At 45.0% G+C, this 23,120-nt stretch overlaps 1 long non-coding RNA gene across 1 annotated transcript; it reads left to right on the plus strand.

Moving 5' to 3' along the window:
• Positions 1–472: 472 nt before the first annotated feature.
• Positions 473–22,786, plus strand: LOC132658094 (uncharacterized). Its single transcript, XR_009597118.1, has 3 exons — positions 473–1,101; positions 1,287–1,430; positions 13,455–22,786. It is a non-coding gene; the product is annotated as an uncharacterized LOC132658094 (long non-coding RNA).
• Positions 22,787–23,120: the final 334 nt, after the last annotated feature.

Here is a 23,120-nt window from a genome sequence, read left to right on the forward strand (position 1 = left end):
TTATCTCTCCTTGCTATTCTTTGGAACTCTGCATTCAGATGGGTATATCTTTCTTTTTCTCCTCTGCCTTTAGCTTCTCTTCTTTTCTCAACTATTTGTAAGGCCTCCTCAGACAACCATTCTGCCGTTTTGTATTTCTTTTTCTTGGGGATGGTCTTGATCACTGCCTCTTGTACAATGTAACGAAGCTCCATCCATAGTTCTTCAGGCACTTTGTCTATCAGATCTAATCCCTTGAATCCATTTGTCACTTCCACTGTATAATCAATCGTAAGTGATTTTATTTAGGTCATAACCTGAATGGTCTAGTGGTTTCCCCTACTTTCTTCAATTTAAGTCTGATTTTGACAATAAGAAGTTCACAGATGTGATCCGCAGTCAGGCGAACCTGGGAAACGGCTCCCTTGGCGACCCGGACCCAGCCAATGGGCGGGGCCAGAATTAAGCCCACCCCCTTCCGGCTTCTTTCCCCGCCTCCTAACCATGAGGTGTTGGGCCTGGGGTACGAGCTGCCGGGTTCTCCTGGTTCCGCCCAGCTGTTGCAGGGTCTAGTTGAAAGCCTAGGTAACGCTCTTTGGCAGGATTTGAAGGAGGAGACGGGGAGGGGCCTACGGCTTGCGGCCCCGCCCCCTTCTCCGGTTCGCCGGCGGGCGGATCCGCCGGCCTCCAGCTTCAGAGGGCTCTGGATCCGCGTCCCCGAGGCAACTCATCATCCGTGGCATGAGTTTCTGCCCGCCGGTGTTGTCGCCTGGGCACCGGGGCACAGCCTAGTTCGGCCCCATGATGGGCTTCTGGGCGAACCGGCGGGCCGGCCGCCTTGCCCTCCGTTCTGGTGGTCCTGCTGGTGGTGATCGCGGTCCTCGCCTTCAATTACTGGAGCATCTCCCGCTACATCCTGCTTCAGGAGGAGGTGGCAGAACTGCAGGGCCGGGTCCTGCGCACCGAAGTGGGCCGCGGGCGCCAGGAAAACCCAATTCGGACCTCCTGCTCTTGGTGGACTTGCACAAGAAACAGATTGACCAGAAAGAGGCCGATTACCGCCGCCTCAGCAGCCGGCTGCAGACCAGAGAGGGCCTGGGGAAAAGATGTGAAGATGACAGGGTAAGGACGAACCCTTTTCTATCAACCCCCATAGTTTCTTTCAGCTCCATGGTGGGGGTGTTTGCCTGGCCGTGGCTGCCTATGCCTTCCAGAATTGCAGCCTTGGAACCTCCCTTTACTGCTAACAACCCTATTTCTGTCAGACTTCAACTGGTTTACCACTGCCATTTTCCGCTTCCTGCTAGACGAAACTACAAGTTTTTAGTTCTCAAGAGTGGCCTCTACGTGGATTCCGCTTTTTCTCCAAGCTCAGCTGCTGATCATCTCTCCTATGTGGCCGGTCGCCTTACCTTTACAGATACACAGATCTGGAGACCGCCAGATTTGGTGTGAGTATTGTTGCCTTATACTTTATTCCGTGCACACTGAGCATTTCTTTATTTGAAGAATGTGGCCTCCTCTAACCCTTCTGCTTATGGCGATCACCATATTTTTTAAGCAGTCCAACTGCTCTTAAATCTCTATAGGGCTATGTATTAAGCAGTTAAAGAATTTTTGTGTGATCAAAATATTTTTATAGGTGGGCTGTGGAGCCATATATGAGCTACACTTGTGACTTCGATATAGGTGATTCAAAATTATGTACTCAGTTTGAATTAGAATCTAAAAATACATTCTAAGCAACAGAATCTCCTATCATTGTCCTAACTGATCTCAAAAGGAAATAAAAATGCAATTTTGTATGCTTAACTTTTAGGGTTAGTGTTGGGAAGCCATACTAGGTTTGAATTGTGAAAGTTTAAGGCTAGACTGTAGCTAGACCCATGCTGAGTAGTCTTTGTTCTCACCAGCATATTGGGAATTATATTTTCTTAACTTATGACCTATGCAATTTTTGTTGATATACCAGACCTGTGAAAATTTCTGGATGGGCTAAGTATAATAGATACCTTTCTTTCTGGACCCTCTTTTGGTAATCTTTACATTGTTTTTGTGTGTGTTCCCATTATAAGTTTTTATTTTGTATGTCAATTATTCATTGTTAATCATTATAAATTAAAATCTCCTGAGCTCCCAACTTCCTTACTGTCACCAACCTCCACCTTGTTTCTTATTTCATGAAGATTGAGGCCCTCAGGTAAGTGCTTTTCAATAGCCTACACCTTCACCATAACATAGCTTCTGAAAGGAGCAACAGATTGGCAAATTATACTACATACTGAAATTCTCTTGGGTGGAATAAGCAGAAATCCAAGAAATTTTGGAGTATTAAAAGGAGATCTTCAGACTTGGATGGTTAGGCGTTCAGTTCAGTTCAGTTCAGTCCAGTTCAGTTCAGTTGATCAATCGTGTCCAACTCTTTGCAACCCCATGAAATGCAGCACTTCAGGCCTCCCTGTCCATCACCAACTCCCGGAGTTCACCCAAACTCATGTCCATCGAGTCCGTGATGCCATCTCATCCTCTGTTGTCCCCTTCTCCTCCTGCCTCCAATCCCTCCCAGCATCAAAGTCTTTTCCAATGAGTCAACTCTTCACATGAGGTGGCCAAAGTATTGGAGTTTCAACTTCAGCATCAGTCCTTCCAAAAGAACACCCAGGGCTGATCTCTTTTAGAATGGACTGGTTGGATCTCCTTGAAGTTCGAGGGACTCTCAAGAGTCTTCTTCAACACCACAGTTCAAAAGCATCAATTCTTCAGCACTCAGCTTTCTTCACAGTCCAACTTTCATATCCATACATGACCACAGGAAAAACCATAGCCTTGACTAGATGGACCTTTGTTGGCAAAATAATGTCTCTGCTTCTGAATATGCTATCTAGGTTGGTCATAACTTTTCTTCCAAGGAGTAAGCGTCTTTTAATTTCATGGCTGCAGTCACCATCTGCAGTGATTTTGGAGCCCCCAAAAATAAAGTCAGCCACTGTTTCCACTGTTTCCCCATCTATTTCCCATGAAGTGATGGGACCAGATGCCATGATCTTCGTTTTCTGAATGTTGAGCTTTAAGCCAACTTTTTCACTCTCCTCTTTCACTTTCATCAAGAGGCTTTTTAGCTCCTCTTCACTTTCTGCCATAAGGGTGGTGTCATCTGCATATCTGAGGTGATTGATACTTCTCCTGGCAATCTTGATTCCAGCTTGTGCTTCCTCCAGACCAGCGTTTCTCATGATGTGCTCTGCATAGAAGTTAAATAAGCAGGGGGACAATATACAGCCTTGATGTACTCCTTTTCCTATTTGGAACCAGTCTGTTGTTCCATGTCCAGTTCTAACTGTTGCTTCCTGACCTGCATACAGATTTCTCAAGAGGCAGGTCAGGTGGTCTGGTATTCCCATCTCTTAAAGAATTTTCCACAGTTTATTGTGATCCATACAGTCAAAGGCTTTGGCATAGTCAATAAAGCAGAAATAGATGTTTTTCTGGAACTCTCTTGCTTTTTCCATGATCCAGCAGATGTTGGCAATTTGATCTCTGGTTCCTCTGCCTTTTCTAAAACCAGCTTGGACATCTGGAAGTTCACAGTTCACATATTGCTGAAGCCTGGCTTGGAGAATTTTGAGCATTATTTTATTAGCGTGTGAGATGAGTGCAGTTGTGCAGTAGTTTGAACATTCTCTGGCATTGTCTTTCTTTGGGATTGGAATGAAAACTGACCTTTCCAGTCCTGTGGCCACTGCTGAGTTTTCCAAATTTGCTGGCATATTGAGTGCAGCACTTTCACAGTGTCATCTTCCAGGATTTGAAACAGCTCAACTGGAATTCCATCACCTCCACTAGCTTTGTTCATAGTGATGCTTTCTAAGGCCCACTTGACTTCACATTCCAGGATGTCTGGTTCTAGGTGAGTGATCAGACCATCGTGATTATCTGGGTCGTGAAGATCTTTTTTGTACAGTTCTTCTATGTATTCTTGCCACCTCTTCTTAATATCTTCTTCTGTTAGGTCCATACCATTTCTGTCCTTTATCGAGCCCATCTTTGCATGAAAATATTTCCTTGGTATTTCTAATTTTCTTGAAGAGATCTCTAGTCTTTCCCATTCTGTTTTTTTGCCTCTATGTCTATTCAGATTCTCTACAATCTGAAAAGAACAATAAGCCTTTTCTAGTTGTTTATACTCTGGATTCCATTTCTTCCATCTGCTGGACTGTGATTATCAGTTTCTATCAGTAGGTTTTCACTTTTACCTTCAACCGTATGTAGGTGTTCTCTGTTCTAACATTTTTTGTATTCTTCTGTATACTCCAGTCTCCCAATCAACCAATGTCTTTGTTTTTACTTTCGCTGCTAAACTCTAGTTATTGATTGGTGGTCTATAAATGTTTCAGGTATTTCTTTTTTCATCCCCATCCTAATTTTTTTTCATTCTGTATACCATCCTTCTTTCCTCCTCTTTTCTGAAGCTATTTTCTTGAAGGTCACAAATGGCAGTCTTCCTGGTCAAATCAAAAAGCATTTTTATTCTTATTTTTTTTTACTTTCTCCATTGATTGTCTCTAGAGACTTCACTTTGACTTTTCACTTTCATGCATTGGAGAAGGAAATGGCAACCCACTCCAGTATTCTTGCCTAGAGAATCCCAGGGACAGAGGAGCCTATTGGGCTGCCGTCTATGGGGTTGCACAGAGTCGGACATGGCTGAAGCAACTTAGCAGCAGCAGCAGCAGCAGCATTTTGGAAACTATCTCCTTTCTTGCTTCTTTATCATTGACTTCTCTGGATTTGCTTCTTACCTTTTTCACTACACTTATGCTTTTCTGGATATCCCCCGACACCTGCAACTGTCTAATAATGATTGGGTCTTGGGTCTTTGTTTTCCCCTTACACCAGTATTTCTCAAGGTGGTGTTAAGCAGAATACTGTCCTAGAAATTGTTCATAGATGCTCACGACGAAAAAGGAAAACTTTCTTTTTGAAGGAAAATGTTAAACAGTGTAAGTAGTATATCCTCCTCTTGGAATTTATAATCCTGCTAGCATGTAAAGGCTCTGAGAGATATGTTAGTAAAGAAGCCTACTTGATTTTGTTTAACTAAGTCTCCATCAGTTAATTTGATCACCGACGATGATTTTCATGGCCTGCTTGTTACCATGGTACAGAAGAATGTAGCAAAGCACACTAGTCTGGGAAATGTTGCCCTAGGTATCTGGATGATGCATAGACGAACTTTGTCTTTTAGAGGTGTTTCCTTTATTCCTGGTGCTCCCTCAAGAGCTGAGAAGAGAGATTTATCATGTGTAAATGATCTAAAATCCTTCTGGATGGTGATAATGTTGGAGAAAGAAGTAAATTTGACAATTAAAAATGTCTTTCTTTTTAAACTAGACTTGTTTTAATGTTTAATCATGTTAATGTAGTCTCTTTAAAGTAAAGGCTGTCTCTGCCTTTCAGGGTTTTTACATATAGCACGCACTGGTGCTGACCCCTTCAGTAGTCATTTGTACCCCTTTGGTTTTGTATGTATCCTTCCTGTTGACTCAGGGCTGTGTCCTGATTGGTCTAAACTGCTGCTGCTGCTACTGCTGCTAAGTCGCTTCAGTCGTGTCCGACTCTGTGTGACCCCATAGACGGCAGCCCACCACGCTCCCCCGTCCCTGGGATTCTCCAGGCAAGAACACTGGAGTGGGTTGCCATTTCCTTCTCCAATGCATGAAAGTGAAAAGTCAAAGTGAAGTCGCTCAGTCGTGTCTGACTCCTAGCAACCCCATCGACTGCAGCCTACCAGGCTCCTCCGTCCATAGGATTTTCCAGGCAAAAATACTGGAGTTGGGTGGCATAGCTTATAACAGTAATTTCATTATTCCCAGTGGTTAGTTTAGGAAGGGGCTGGCTAGTGAGTTGTGAGGGGAAGCTTCCTTGCTCCTTAAAAGAGTCGTTCTTGCACCTCTGTGATATTCTTCCCCCAAATCAAAAATCTCCAGTCTAATCATAAGAAAGCATCAGGCAAACTCACATTCAGGGACATTCTACAAAGTACCTGAGACGTACTCTTCAAAGAGTCACACTTGAAGAGGCTCTTCTGCCAGAGGTTGTTGCTTCACCACGTGACACCTGATATTAGGGTAACCAGAGTGCCAGAAAAGTTAGCTAAGGAATGGCTGAGGCACTGAAGATGAAGATGGCAGAGTGGAGTATTATAATAGCATACTGGCACAAATAAAGAAAAATTCCTGGGGCCTTCCCTGGTGGCTCAGTGGTACACAATCTGCCTGCCAATGCAGGAGACATGAGTTCAATGCATGACCTGGGAACATCCCACATGCTTTGGAGCAACTAAGCCCGTGCAGCCACAACTACTGAACCTGTCTTCTAAAGCCCAGGAGTTGCAACTGCTGAGCCCACATGCTGCAGCTACTGAAGCTGGCGCATCCTGGACCCTGAACTCTGCAGTAGGAGAAGCTGCCGCAGTGAGAAGCCCGAGCACGGCAATGAGAAAGTAGCCCTGCTTGCCGCAACTGGAGAAAAGCCAGGGAGCAGCACTGAAGACCCAGCACAGCCAAAAATAAACAAAATTAAATAAACAAAATTTTTTAAAAATTTCCTATTGTGTAAGCCAGTCATGTTGAGAGTTCCTTAGTTACAGCCTAACTAAGGTATCCTGACTATTAAGATTCTCATTGTCACAGTGGTGTCTGAGATGTAGGTTAAATCTTCTATATTCCCAGGCAGTGTGGGCAGTGGCCTCAAATCTACATGTGGTTTGAGTGTTCCTCAATGGACTTTATCTTAAGATCAATAGTGGTGTTCGGATGCCTGAGTCGGTACTTGCTTCACAGTCTTTTGGAGATCAGGAGCCTTAGGTGGCATCACCTCCCTATATACCCTTCCCTACTCCATGGATGTTCCAAGCAAAAACTCCCTTTGCCCTGATGAGATAGCTGCCTTAGGTATGCTGTGTGTGTAGGGAGTTTTGGCAAGGCCGCCCTTGTTTAAGTTACCTTTAAAAAAAAGTTATTTTAGAACGTTTAAGATCTATGGGATTATTGCAAAGATAGTACAGACAGTTTCCTCATACCCCACACCTACTTTTTCCAGTTTTCACATTAACATGGCACATTTGTCATAATTAATCAACCCCTATTGATGCATTCAAAAAACTAAGATCATGGCATCGGGTCCCATCACTTCATGGCAAATAGATGGGGAAACAATGGAAACAGTGAAAGACTTTATTTTCTTGGGCTCCAAGATCACTGCAGATGGTGACTGCAGCCATGAAATTAAAAGACGCTTGCTCCCTGGAAGAAAAGCCGTGACCAACCTAGACAGCATATTAAAAAGCAGAGGCATCACTTTGCCAACAAAGGTCCAAATAGTCAAAGCTATGGTTTTTCCAGCATTCATGTACAGATATGAAAGTTGGACCATAAAGAAGGCTGAGCACTGAAGAATTGATGCTTTCGAACTGTGGTGTTGAAGAAGACTCTTGAGAGTCCCTTGGACTGCAAGGAGATCAAACCAGTCAATCCAAAAGGAAATCAACCCTGAATACTCATTGGAAGGACTAATGCTGAAGCTGAAGCTCCAATGCTTTGGCCGCCTCATGCGAACAGCTGACTCATTGGAAAAGACCATAATGCTGGGAAAGATTGAAGGCAGGAGGAAAAGGGGACAATGGAGGGTGAGATGGTTGGATGGTATCACCCATTCAATGGACATGAATTTAAGCAAACTCTGGGAGATAGTGAAGGACAGAGGAGCCTGGTGTGCTGCATTTCATGGAGTGGCAAATAGTCGGACGTGACTGAGTGACTGAACACCACAATTGATGCATTATTAATAATTGAAGTCCATAGTTTATTTAGATTTTCTCAGTTTTTCCCTAATGCCCTTTTTCTGTTCCAGGATCCCATCTAAGGTTCCACATCACATTTAGCTGTCATGTCTCTTTAGGCTTCTTTTAGTTTTTTTCAGACTTTATTTTGTATGATCTTGACAGTTTTGTTTTTCATAATCTTTGTGTATTTAGTTAGTTGTTTTTGGCTGTGCTGGGTCTTTGTTGCTGCAAGAGCTTTTCTCTAGTTGCAGCGAGTGGGGCTACTTTCTCATTGTAGTGCTGGGACTGCTCATTGCAGTGGCTTCTCTTATTGTGGACCGCGGGCTCTAGGGTGTGTGGGCTTCATTAGTTGCAGCACGTGGGCTTAGTAACTGTGGCTTCCAGACTCGAGCTCAAGCTTCATTGCTCCGTAGCATGTGGGATCTTCCTGGATCAGGGATCAAATCTACATCTCCTGCTTTGGCAGGCGGATTCTTTCCTACTGAGCCACTAGGAAAGCTATGATCTTGACAGTTTTGATGATTACGGGTTAGGTGTTTTGTAGAATGCCACTGTGTTGGGATTTGTTTGATGCTTTTCTCAGGATTAGACTCAGGTTATGGTTTGAGGGAGGAAGATGGCAGAGTAAGGTACAATTCTCATCATATCAAGAGAACATCTCTCAAAATGACTTATGTCTCGATGTTGACCTTGATCACCTGACGTGAGGTAGCGTTTGTCAGGTTTCTTCACTGTAATGTTATTCTTTTTGCCTCCTTTTCCTTGCTGTACTCTTTGAAAGGAGATTGCTATGTGCAACCAACGCTTAATGAGTTGGGAGTTATATTCTGTCTCCTTAAGGGCAGAGGATGTATGTAAATTACTTGCAATTTTTCTGCATGGACCTTTGTCTCTTCTCCCTTATTTATTATTCAATTCTTTATTTATATCAGTGTCAACTCATGGATATTTATTTTATACTTTAGTTTAGAATCAACTGCTACTTTATTTTGTTGCTCAAGTTGTTCCAGCTTTGGCCACTGGGAGCTCTTTCGTTTGCCTCCAGACAGAGTACCCCATCATTGTCACAAACCCCTTCCTTAGTTTCTGTCACTACAAGATGCTCTGGCTTATCTTGTATACTTCCTGCCCCAGTCCTAGAATCCTTCTCCACAGAGCTCTAGTTCCTTTTATTGGAAAACAGTATTAGAGACCAAAGTCTGGGTGCTAGGTGTACTGATTGCTACTATCAGACTATCTTTGGAAATCTTGAAATTCCTGCTCCATAGATACCAGGAAGGTGACACTGGATATCTTCCAATTGATTATTCTGTCTTGCCATTTTCAGTTTGTTACCCGGGCTGTTAGAACACAGAAGTTCTTTCTTTTTTCCTACACTTTGAACTTTTTATTTTGTGTTGAGGTATAGCCGATTAACAGTGTTGTAATAGTTTCAGGTGAACAGTGAAGGCACTCAGCCATACACATACGTGTATCCATTCTTCCTCCATCCTCAATCCAGGCTGCCACATAACATTGAGCAGAGTTTCCTGGGCTCTATAGTAGGTCCTTGTTGGTTATCCATTTTAAATACAGCAGCATGTACATGACCATCCCAAACTCTCTAACTCTCCCTTCCCTCTAGCAATCATAAGAACACAGAAATTCTTTAAGGAAACCTGAAATTGTCCTTGAAAGTGAGAAACAAGGTCCACTTCTCTGGGATCCCCCCATATTTACCTTGTTGTTTTTTTTTTTAAACTTCCTCCCTAAAGGGTTTCAGTCTAGAGGAGTGTATTAGTTGTCAACAGCTACCATACAAAACACTACAGATTGGTTGGCTAAAAACAGCAGAAATTTGTGTTCTGATGGTCCTGGAGTCTAGAAACCCAAGGCTGACGTACTGGCAGGTTGGTTTCTTCTGGAGCCTCTCTCCTTGGCTTGCGGATGGCCTCCTTCTTGCGGCTTTGTCATCACATGGCTATGCTTCTGCACTCCTGCACAGAAGAGGAAGAACTCCTCTTCTTATAAGGGTACTAGGCATATTGGATTAGGGTCCCACCCTAATGGCCTCATTTTAACTTAATTACCTCTTTAAAGACTTTATTTCCAAAGAGGTCACCTTCCGAGGTACTGGATGTTGAGACTTCATTGTGTGGGTTTGCGGGAACACAGTTCAGCCCATGACAAGAGGGAATGTATGATACACACGCTGCTTTTTGTTTCCTCTTTCTGTGAGAAAGACCCTTTCTTCTAATGCCTAGGTATGGGTTATTTCTCCTATCCTAACTTGAATTCTTCCTGCCTGTATCTTGTACCAAAGTTATGGTGGGCCAGGGCAAGCTCTTGATAAATCAAAGCTGTTCGAATATAGAAAAAGTCCTTCCCAAAACTGTTGTTTCATTACAGATGGAAAAAAAGAAAATCAGTTTTGAGGTTTGAAGTTGTTAGTAAATGACCTCTTTTCCCCCTAACAACCATAATCCTCCTTCAGGCAGTACATACGTTTGCTTGAACAGGGGAAAGGTCATGTGCCAGAAAGGAGGGTGGGAAGCATATTACTTTTTTGTTTTTTAATACCCTCGTTGTGTGTATATGTACACAATGCTCATATACATAACAAATACATATATGTAAAAACCATGGCATGGAATAAGTGTTCATTACCATGATCTCAAGTCCTGACTATGCCATTTAGTATGTGTAGAACCTTGGGCAAGTCACTTAACTTCTCTGTGCCTTGGATCCACATCTGTAAAATGAGGACAATAACAGTTACCTCTCTCATTCCTGTGAAGTTTAAATGAATGAATTCATTTAAATGCTTTGAACAGTGAGTACCACATTGTTAAAAAAAAAAAAAAAGGAAATGTTTAGTAAGTGTTGTGTTAGCTATTATTCCACAACTACTTCCTTATTTCTGACCTGCCTTCTTTCCAGGATGGAATTCTGTATTCCTGCTTAAGATCTGGTCCCAGTTCTAGCCAGCCTGCCTTTCCCTTTGCTCCTAGTTGTCTGACTCTCCTCTTGCCACCTTTCCTGGTCCATTTCTATATAAGCATAGTTGACTCCTCTCATGCTTGTCTCAGCTGACTCCCCAACACCTGCCTTTTTATTGTTGTTTAGTCACAAAGTGTCCAACTCTTTGTGACCCCATGGACTGTGGTCCACCAGGCTCCACTCTCCATGGGATTTCCCAGACAAGAATACTGGAGTAGGTTGCCATTTCCTCCTCCACTGATGCCTGCCTCTGTGATTTGAAGATCAGCCGTGCACAGTTCCTCTAACACTCTGCACATGGAAACTCCTGCCTTTGCTGCCTCGGTCATCACCTGGCCAAATTCCAGCTGTCATTTAATTGCTGCTTCAGATTACTTGTAAACCATACAGAGCTCATGACTCCTTTCTAGACTGCATCCCTTTCCTACCTCCTTGGTCCCTGTAATGTAATGTATTGAGACTGAGGTTAGACATTTTGGTATCATCTTTGATTACTTGAGCATCTCAGACTCAGTGATCAACATACAGAGCAGTCACTTGATCAGATTGAGTTTTTTTTAAAAAATTCACTCTGGCTGCAGAATAGAGAATTGATTGGAAAGGAAGCAGGAGCTTCCTAACTAGTCTTGCCCTGAGCTCTATTTCTTTCAGTTAGTCCTGCCCCCTTAAGCAAACCAGATCTCGCTCCAACCTTACTTTCAGAGTTGTATCACTCACTGTGTCAAGTCAGAATTCTGCTGTCTAGCCTTTAGGGTCTCCCATGCAGGCCCTCCGTCTGCTTTTGTCGCCCACTGTCTCCTGACGCAAACTGTTCCAGATGTGTTGCTTTGCTAACCTTTGTCTCCTCGCCTGCCTTTCTGCATCATGTCAGTTCCTGTTTCTGCATTTCTGTTCCTATTATTTGACTCATAGCTTCTTGCCTTTTTTCTGTTATACCAGCCTTTCAGTGCATCGACCATGAAGCCCTCTGACTTCTGACCTGGCATGTGCATTTTTTAATATACAGTTAACATTTATTGTTTGAACCACACTAAATTATTTTGTTTTTCATTTTTCACTGATAGCTTCTTAGATGTTAACTTTGTCTTCTCAACAAAATTTTAAATTCCTTGAGGAAGGACCATATTTAAAATTTTTTCCAGTGAGTTCTTGATCATTCTTAGTGCCAATACCAAGTGTTCTGGGTTACAGGATTAGAGTGGACTCTAATCCAGTCTGTGTCCTTATAAGAAGAGGAAATTTGGATACATAAAGAGACATGGGGAAGAAGGCCACATGGAGATGGAGGCCTTGACTGGAGAGATGAATTTATAGGCCAAGGAATGCCAAGGATTGTTAGCAACCACTAGAAGCTAAGAAAAAGGCAAAGAAGAATCCTCCCTTAGGGCCTTCAAATAGAGAGCATGGTCCTATAGACAACTTAATTTTAGACTTCTAGACTCCAGAACTGTGAGAGAATATTTTTGGTTGTTTTAGTCGCTGGACTTGTGGCTTGTTTGGTTGTTTAGTTGCTAAGTAGTGTCCAACTCTTTTTTGACCCCACGACTATGAACTATAGGACTGTAGCCCCCAGGCTCCTCTGTCCACTGGTTTTCCCGGGCAGGAATCTTGGTACTTTGCTATAATGGCTCTAGAAAACTAATATAAGATTCAGTAAAAACTCTGGCAGACTTTTAAAAGTTATTTTATTTTTGTAGAAATTGACAAGCTGATTCTAGAATATATGGAAGTGCAAATAACCTAGAATAGCCAAAACAATTTTAAAAAGAACAAAGTAAGAGAACTTAATACTCCCTGATTTCTAGACTTATTATGCAGTAATATAATACTGTATAGACACAGTAACAAGACTGTGGAGTTACTGAAGACAAGAGGCATATAAATCACTGGGATGGAATAGAGTGCACAAATATACCCACAGATATATGGTCAATTAACTTTTGGTGAAAAGTGCCAAGGCAGTTTAATGGGGAAAGGGAAGTCTTTTCAACAAAAGACACTAAAGCAACTGGATATCTTTATGGTGGTGGGGTGGGTGGTGCTGTTATATAACTTGTGCTACTTCACAACATAAAATTAACTTGGATCATGAATCTAAATATAAAAGGTAAAGCTATAAATCTTCTAGAAGACAAAACAGGAGAAAATATTTGTGGCTTTGGATTGGCATGGGTTTTTGAGGACACAAAAAGCTTGAACCATAAAGAGAAAAATAGATAAATTTGGCTATCAAAATTAAAATCTTTGCTCCTCAAAAGGCACTACTTAAAAAAAAAAGAAAGAAAAAGCAAGTCATGGGTTGAAAGACATATTCAGAATACATCTATCAGATAGGAGAATTGTGTCAGTGCAGCCCCCTGTACCAGGACCCAGCCCACCTACCAACAGGCCAGCACCAGCCCTAATACCCGCTTGGCCCCGGCCCTACTGAGCATCAGGCCACCACCAGCTCTAAGACCCCAGGGCTGTACAATCAGAGACCCAGGAACGCTGCTCAGCCTACCAGCATGTTATCACTAGCCCCTGGGACCTCTTGGGCCCCAAACTCACCTACCAGCAGGCCAATACCACCTTCAACCCCTTAGCTAGCTACCCTAGTATCCAGCCCCACTCACTAGTGGCCCAGCACCAGCTTTTTTTTTTTTTTTTCCAGCACCAGCTTTGAGACACCCTAGACTCTGCAACCTGCTGTGTCAGGAGTTGGTCCCACCCAGCAGTGGACCAACACTAGCCCTCGGATCCCAGGCCCCTCAGCCAGTAGCCTGTGACCCAGCCTCACCAACCAGGGGCCAGCAGCCTCCACACAAGGAAAGGCCCGGTAACCAATGGAACAGGCTGTACCTATCAGACTGCCCACAGTAGACCACCAACAACAGAAGGACCCACGTGGCCCAGGTAGGAGACTCCTCTAGAGCATGTAGCTCTGATGACCAAAGGGGAGTGTGCTGTTGGGATGCATAGGACATCTACAAAAGCCCACTTTCCCAAGGCTGGGACATGAAATCAACCTACCAGATACTTAGAAATAAAAACAGTAAATTAGGCAAAATGAGGCAACAGAAGAGTATCTTCCAAATGAAGGAGCAAGATAAAACCCCAAAAGAGCTCAGTGAAGTGGAGATGGGCGATCTGCCCATCTCTGTAGATAGTTCACGGTAATGAGCATAAAGATGTTCAAAGAACTCTGGAGAAGATTGAATGAGCAGAGTGATAAGTTAGTTTTTAACAAAGAATGAGAAAATAAAAAAAAAAAAGAACCGAACAGATGAAGAATACAATAACTGAAATGAAAAATACACTAGAAGGAATCAACAGTAGATTAGATGATATAGTAGATTAGATGAATGAATCAGTGAGCTGGAAGGCAGAATAGTGGAAATCACTGAAGCTGAACAGAAAACGGAAAACACTTAAGAGAAACTTAAAGCATTGTGAGAAATTAAAATTACTGCATGCCTTGCCTGTGCCAAGAGGAACACAAACTTTAGTCAAAGGGAACGTTAATTCTCTTACAAAGAAGCAGCCAAAATGCGGAAACCTTTGGTCTTCATTCACAAAAAATAGTTCCTTGCTTGATGAAGTTACAGTTCAAGTATTCCCTATTGCATCAGAGGACATATACCACATCACCACACTATATGAATTGCTTCTTTTCTTCTGTGGAATGGGTGGAAGGAATCTCCTTGAATGTTCTTTTAGGTTTTTCTGTTTAAATTGTAGCCAACATTTTTCAAGAATCAGTTTTACGATCTTCATGGAAATTCCTGAGATTACTCTGACCTTATCATGGGAGCAAGAAGAAGCAGAGAAATAAGGAAATGACAAAGGAAGACAGAAAAGTGGATATATGTCTAAATCTTTGTAGTAGGAGTACATTAACCTCTGGGAGGTTGCCCATGGATCTCACATGGCTGGCAGGTGACTGAGTTGGAATTTGAATTCAAGTTCTTTCTGACTCCAGAGACCGGAATAAATGCTCAGTTATGAAGGGGCTTCTCAGGTGGCACTAGTGGTAAAGAACTGGGCGGCCAATGCAAGAGACATAACAGACAAGGGTTTGATCCCTGGTTGGGGAAGATCCCCTGGAGGAGGCATTCACTCCATACTGGAGGCAACCCACTCCACTATTCTGGCCTGGAGAATCCCAAGGACAGAGGAGGCTGGCAGGCTATAGTCCATGGGGTCATAAAAAGTTGGACAAGACTGAAGTGACTTAGCACGGAGGGTGACCTTGAATTAGGGGAAACCTTCCGTGGAGCTCTTTGGCCTTGTGGATCCCTTCCCAAAGAGAATGTCCAGTACTCCCGGCAGACTGCCTGATCGCTGTTGTTGGAATGAACACAGATCCTTTCTTGGGTCACCTGTGTAGACCAATGGCACCACCCCTCTCCCCTCTTGCCCACCTCTTTCCCCCTCCCCCAATACCTGAACAAGCCCTAGAGGAGTCATTTCCTGTGTGAGCTCCCCTCCACCCACAGGAATTTAATATCTGCAGTGAGTAGAGAGTAAACTTCCTGGAACCTCGGGACACATTCCCCCCAAGATGATGCAGATGCCGATAGCAAGCCTTTTATTTTTTTAAAGGCCATCTCCAACATGGAAACTGGCAATGCAAAAGGTCCATGTGAGCATTCTTAAGGTACCACAGCAGCTTCGGGAGAAGGTGACTGCAGGGACGTGGACTCCCCACTTTCCTTTATGTCCTGTTTTTAGCCCATGTTTTTCAGAGCGAGTAGGTGCCATGGTGATAGGTACCATAGAAATAGATGGAGCACAGTACCCAATGTGGGGCGGTGGAGCTGGCTGTTCCCATGGAAACGCATCACCAGTGGGGAGAACCTGGGACTCAGCAGTGTTCTAGCTACAGTGCAGGGCAGGCCCCCGAAGGACCAACTCCTGACCTGTCACCCTTGTAGCCAGGGGAGAAGATGCTGCTTTAGGGTGGCTCCTTGAGGCTTCCAACATTCTTCTCATGATTGTCTGAGCTCCCTGACTGCACACCTCCCTCCAAGGGCACCTGAGGGGCCTCTCTCTGAATCGACCCAGAGACTGCTTATGTAGCTCTGGCTTTCATCTGGGCCAATTGTGCAGTGCCCAGTTGCTCAGTCATGTCCAACTCTTTGCGACCCCATGGACTGTAGCCCACTAGGCTCCTCTGTCCATGGGATTCTTCAGGCAAGAATACTGGAGTGGATTGCCATTTCATCCTCCAGGAGATCTTCCTGACCCATGGATCAAACCCATATCCTCTGAGTCTGCTGCCATTGGTAGGCGAATTCTTTACCACTGAGCCACTGCAAAGCAATCTGGGCCAATAGTGACCTGTAAACTAACCCTGCCAAGGTTTCCATCCCCACTGATGGGAGCGCCCTGTTCCCATCCTGACTGGATGGGGGACAGTGCCTCGTTTTATGCAATGGTAATAAAGAGCTTTTACAACTGGGATCGAATCCAAGACATTTGGTGGCCAGGAATACTCATAAAATGAAATCTCAGAGGATCTCACCCAGAAAGCAGAGTGGAGAGGGGTAACGTCTCTGTTAGGGACCAAAAGACGGGCTCTAGGACCTGAGTCATGTTTACCAGAAAAAGACAGGATATGCGCTCATCCTGCCTGGCCAATCATGTAACGCCAGCTACTCCTGTAACTGAGACAAAGAACTGCCTGTATATAAGCCGCCATACTCCTTTGTTCGGGGCTCTTGTCGGATTCCACTGTGCTGGAAGAGACTTGGGCCCTAGCGCGCTAGAAATAAACTCCCTTCTTGCCTTTGCATTACTGTGGTGGACTTGCTCTCTCAGTCGGTTCGGAGATACGGGCTCGGTGCATAACATTTGGGGGCTCGTCCAGGATCTCCGTCCCACTGGGGAGGACAACTCTCCTGGTAGAAGGGAGTAACCTCGTTAGGCGATAAGAGCTCTGAGCACCGGTGCTAATGTTGCAGAAGCCCAGATTAAGTCCAGGACCCAGTATCGTACTGGGGAGGCATCTGAGTGTAAAGTGCAGAGGCAAGTACAGCGTAAGGCCGAGGCCCGGTAGTGTGCCGGGGAGGCAGCTGGCTCTGGTTACTGGATTAAGTCCAGCGTAAGGCCGGGGCCTGGTTTTGTGCTGGGGAGGCGGCTGGCTCTGTAAACATCCTGCAGGTAAGATTGAGTGCATTGTCAGTGGCCACCTTGTGTTTGTTATCTGTTTGTCTATTCATGGTGTCTGCGTTGCTCTTTGTGTGCTCTGTTGGCTCCCAGTGTACTTTTCTGTGATCATGGGACAAACAACTTCTACTCCTTTATCTCTTATGATTAACCACTTCTCTGATTTTAAGTCTAGAGCACAGAATCTATCATTGCTGGTAAAGAAAAGCAAGTTAGTAACTTTTTGTTCTGCCAAGTGGCCTGCTTTTGATGTCGGCTGGCCACAAGAAGGCACCTTCAGCCTGCCTACTATTCGAGCGGTCAGAGAGAAGGTGCTCACCCCCTACCCTTCGGGGCACCCAGCCAGACCAAACTCCATACATTTTGGTCTGGCAGGACCTGGTGGAAAACCCCCTGGCCTGGCTAAAATCTTTTGTTTTTCAGCCCCTCACTTCCCTTCCCTCTTCCCCGCCCTCAGAAGATCCTTTTCACCCATAACCCCACCTGAGATGACTGTCAACAGTTGTTACAAGTGCTCTTTACTACAGAGAAACACGAACAGATCTTGTCAAAAGCACAAAAGAATGTGCCGGGGGTAGATGGGAGACCCACTACACAGCCTAACCTGATTGATGAGGGATTTCCCCTGACGCGGCCCCGCTGGGACTTCGAACACGCTGAAGGTAGGGAGCGTCTCCGAGTGTACCGCCAGACTCTTATGGCCGGCCTTAGAGCGGCCGCCAAGAAGCCAACTAACTTGGCCAAAATAAATTCAGTGAGGCAAGAGCCAAATGAGAGCCCAGCAGCCTTCTTTGAAAGGATAATAAAAGCTTTTAGACAGTACACCCCTATGGACCCACAGGCAGATGAGTCACGAGCGGCAGTTATGTTAGCATTTGTAAATCAAGCAGCCCCCAATATTAAAAAAAAGTTACAAAAGATAGAGAGGTTAAATGAACAATCCTTGCAAGATCTAGTGAGGGCAGCCGAGAGAGTTTTTAATCATAGAGAGACCCCAGAAGAGAGAGAGGACTGCATTAAAAAAAAAAAAAATTTAGAGCTAAAGAAAACCGTAAAAATCAAAAAGAGCTGGCCCAGATATTTTTTGCTGGGGTTGAAAACAAAAACAGGTTCCAAAAAGGGAAAAAATTGGACTCAAAAACTGAAGAAAAAACGACAAGGCGTAAGCTTGAAAAAAACCAATGTGCATTTTGTAAAGAGTTTGGACATTAAAAAGATAAATGCCCCAAGAAAAATCTAAAAGAGGGGCCCAAGAACCCCAAGAACGAGACTCCCTCTCCAGACAGTCATATCCTCTACTCGGGTGAAGATAGCGACTAGGGGGGTCAGGGCTCAAAGCCCCTCCCCGAGTCCTGGGTAACCATAAATGTGGAGGGGAAACCGGTTGGCTTCATGGTGGACATGGGAGCCCAGTACTCAGTCTTAAACCAAAAAGATGGACCCATGTATAAGAAAGGTAGATGGGTGCAGGGAGCAACCAGGACTAAACGATATGGATGGACTACAAAACGGCATGTAAACTTGGGGGCCAACCAGGTAACCCATTCTTTTCTGGGGATACCTGAGTGTCCAGCGCCCTTGTTAGGAAGGGATTTACTGTCTAAAGTGAATGCCCAAATTCATTTCGACCACGGACAAGTGTCAGTTTTAGATGGGACCGGGCATCCTCTTCAGGTACTGTCTCTGGCATTAAAAGATGAATACAGACTCTACTTGCCAGAGGCCCCAGTGACAATAAGCCCCGAAGTACAACCATGGGTTCAAAGATACCCTCAGGCCTGGGCTAAAACAGCAGGAATGGGATTGGCCAAACAGAGGCCCCCTATCATTGTGGAACTGAAAGCCAGTGCTTCCCCGGTGAGGGTACGGCAGTATCCCATGAGTCAAGAGGCTCGACAAGGAATTACTCCTCATATACAACGCCTCATAGACACTGGGGTCCTAAAAGGTGCCGGTCCCCATAGAACACTCCTCTGTTGCCTGTGAAAAAGCCTGGGGGAACTGATTTTAGACCGGTTCAAGATCTACGAGAAGTCAACAAACGGGTGAGTGATATTCATCCTATGGTTCCTAACCCTTATACATTGCTAAGCAACTTGCCTCCAAACTACATTTGGTATACTGTTTTAGATGTAAAAGATGCCGTTTTCAGTTTGCCTCTTGCCCCCACAAGCCAAGAGATCTTTGCCTTTGAATGGCAGGAAGACGGTGGTCAGACCCCTGTGCAGCTGACATGGACTCGCTTACCACAGGGTTTCAAAAACTCGCCCATGTTATTTAATGAGGCCCTGGACGAAGACCTCTCCGTGAGTATTGGGTTGAACACTTTACCATTGTTTTATTACAATATGTTGATGACCTTATGCTGGCAGCGGCTACAGAGAAAGAGTGCCAAGAGGCAACAGGTGACCTTCTCCAAACCTTGGGGACTTTAGGGTACAGGGCCAGTGCCAAAAAGGCCCAGATTGCCAAACAAGAGGTTACATACCTCGGTTATAAGATAAAACAGGGCCAGAGGTGACTAACACAGGCTATGAAAGAAACCATCCTCCAGATCCCTGAGCCGGCTAACCCTAGACAAGTGAAAAAATTTCTGGGAACTGTGGGATATTGCCGGTTATGGATCTTGGGGTTTGCAAAAAAGGCCAGGCCCCTATATGAAGGGACCAAAAAAAACAAGGACTGGAAATGGACTGAGCCAATGAAAGAGGCCTTTCAAGAGCTCAGGCGAGCCTTGCTAGAAGTTCCTGCCCTTGCCCTCCCTGATCCATCTAAGCCTTTCCAATTATTTGTAGATGAAAAGCGGGGGATAGGAAAAGGGGTACTAACACAGAGATGGGGACCATGGAAGTGACCTGTAGCTTACCTTTCCAAGAGACTGGACCCAGTGGCAGCCGGATGGCCACCTGGCCTCCGTATCATCGCGGCCACCACGCTCTTAGTCCACGATGCTGATAAACTGACTTGTGGACAGAGACTCTTGGTCTACACTCCTCATGCCATAGAGAGAGTTTTAAGGCAGCCCCCAGGTAAATGGATTTCTAATGCCCGCTTGACGCACTACCAGGCCTTGCTACTTGACACCCCACGGATTCATTTCCAAACACCCTGCACTCTAAATCCGGCCACTCTTTTGCCCAATCCGGAGGAAAATAGCCCCCTCCATGACTGTGATGAGATACTGGCCGGGGTAACAGCAATACGAAAGGACTTAACCGATACTCCACTGGATAACAGTGAGCTAAAATGGTTCACAGATGGCAGCAGTTATGTGAAAGATGGACAGAGATGGGCGGGAGCTGCAGTAGTAGATGACTCTGGACAGACGATATGGGCAGAGGCCCTTCCCCCGGATACCTCAGCACAAAAGGCAGAGTTAATTGCCCTGATTCAAGCACTAGAGAGAGCCAAAGGAAAAAGAATAACTGTTTCACTGACAGTCACTATACTTTTGGCACGGTACACATCCAGAGCCCGATATATCGGGAACGGGGGTTTTTGACAGCTGAAGAAAAAGAAATTAAAAATTTGCCTGAAATCCGTAGACTTTTAGAGGCTGTACAGATGCCTCGGGCTGTGTCAATAGTACACGTACCTGGACATCAGAAGGGTGACAGCCCCACGGCACGAGGGAATCATGCCGCAGACCTGGCAGCTCAAAAAGTAGCTGATGAAGATTTCATCACCCCTGTGTTGGCGACTGGACTTCCACCTCCAGGTATGGGAACTCTGCCCCCAACCCCTGAGTATTCATCCACAGACCTTGCTTGGATCCAAGAACACACCAACCTTCAAAAAGGTAAAGATGGATGGTACCGAGACTCAGATGGCTACTTGATACTCCCTGCTCAGTTGGGATGACAACTATGTGAGCATTTACACTTGTCTACTCATCTGGGAGAAAAGAAGACTCTGATGCTCTTTCAAATTGCACGCCTGTGATTTCCCCGGCACCAGACAACTGTAAAGAACATAGTGCATGCTTGTAAGGCATGTCAACAGATGAGGCCAGAAAAAAGACAACATGCAGGACTGAGGTATCAGGGAGACAGACCAGGGCAACACTGGGAAATAGATTTCACCGAGGTAAGGCCAGGCAAGTATGGTTACCGGTACTTGTTAGTGTTGGTTGATACCTTCTCAAGGTGGGTAGAGGCTTTTCCTACAAAGGGAGAGACTGAGATGATAGTGGCAAAAAAGATTAAAAAAAAAAATAGTTCCCGGGTTTGGCCTGCCGGTGACCATCAGCTCTGATAATGGACCTGCTTTTGTGAGTCAAATAGTTCAGAGCCTTGCCCTAGCCCTGGGGACTAAATGGAAGTTACATTGTAAATACAGTCCACAGAGCTCAGGGCAAGTAAAAAGAATAAATCGGACCCTAAAAAACTTTAACTAAATTGGCTATAGAGACTGGTGGGGACTGGGTGACCCTCCTTCCCTTCGCCCTCTTCCGTGCGCATAATACTCCTTATCAATTTAATCTGACCCCATTTGAAATTCTGTATGGGAGACCTCCCCCTATATGTCCAATATTTAAAGAAAAGAAACTACCGCCTCCCACGTTGGGACAATTCCAAGAGGCCTTGATGGCCTTAAGTAAGGTGTACTCTCGTGTCTGGAAACTGCTCCGGGAAATACATGTGGGTCAAAATAAGGGAACTATTCCCTCACATGACATTGGCCCAGGAGATTGGGTATGGGTCAAAAGGCACCAAACCAAGGCACTAGAACCCAAGTGGAAGGGTCCTTATGTTGTTCTTCTTACCACCTCAACTGCCCTAAAGGTCAATGGTATCGGGCCTTGGGTGCATTGCAACCATGTACGCCCAGCTACTTCAGCAGAGCAAGAAGACGCTAAAAAAGAATGGGAAGCATCTCTGCACCCGTCCAACCCCCTGAGGCTGAAGCTCCGGCGCCGTCAACAGGACCAAGACAACTCGTCTGGACCATCTTATGGATGACCATGTTACTCTGCTCCGAAGCTGCCAGCGTAAACCTGCACCAACCCATCAGAATAACCTGGAAACTGCAAAATGGACTAACACGTGAGATGCTTAACTCCACCACCGCAGTACATCCACCAAATACTTGGTGGCCAGACTTATACTTTGACCTTAAGCCAGTGGTAAATGTACCGTGGAAGAGGGGCAAGCTCCGAAATCATGCATTCTGGGCATGTCCAGGTGCGCCCAGGCATAACTGGAAGATCTGTGGGGGGATACAGAGGGGACCCTGTGCTGCCCTAGGAAAAGAGTATTGTTTCTATGCTGATCACACAGAAATAGTAAAAAAAATCTATGGCCAAAGTAAGAGAGAGACTAGCCCAACGTAAACAAAAATGTGAGGCTCAACAAAGATGGTTTGAGTCTTGGTTTCAACAATCCCCTTGGTTGACCACCCTAATCTCCACCTTGCTGGGACCCCTGCTAGTACTTCTACTGATGCTTACCTTTGGCCCATGTATTATCAATAGACTTGTAGCCTTTGTAAAGGACCGCATAAATACAGTACAGCTGTTTGTGCTTCGGCAACAATATCAAACTGTGTCTCAGGATCGAGAGGAAGATTCCTCTATATGATCTAAGGACAGGGGGGAATGTTAGGGACCAAACGACGGGCTCTAGGACCTGAGTCATGTTTACCAGAAAAAGACAGGACATGCGCTCATCCTGCCTGGCCAATCATGTAACGCCAGCTACTCCTGTAACTGAGACAAAGAACTGCCTGTATATAAGCCGCCATACTCCTTTGTTCGGGGCTCTTGTCGGATTCCACTGTGCTGGAAGAGACTTGGGCCCTAGCGCGCTAGAAATAAACTCCCTTCTTGCCTTTGCATTACTGTGGTGGACTTGCTCTCTCGGTCGGTTCGGAGATACGGGCTCGGTGCATAACAGTCTCAGGTTGTGCTTTCAGTTTGTGAACCCTCCCTCGGGCAATACAGACTCAGGCCAGGTCTCAGCTGTTTCTGGAGGCACTGAAACACCCTTTGAAAGAACTGGTTGAGCCATCCTGTAGAATCTATATAACCATCTCGGCATCCCTGTCTGTGAGGTACACACTGAGTTGCTTCAGTTGTATCCAACTCTTTGAAACACCATGGACTGTAGCCTGCCAGGCTCCTCTTTCCATTGGATTCTCCAGGCAAGAACGCTGGAGTGGGTTGCCATTC

This window comes from Ovis aries, chromosome 18 (genome assembly GCF_016772045.2).
Source record: "Ovis aries strain OAR_USU_Benz2616 breed Rambouillet chromosome 18, ARS-UI_Ramb_v3.0, whole genome shotgun sequence".
Taxonomy (NCBI): Eukaryota; Metazoa; Chordata; class Mammalia; order Artiodactyla; family Bovidae; genus Ovis; species Ovis aries.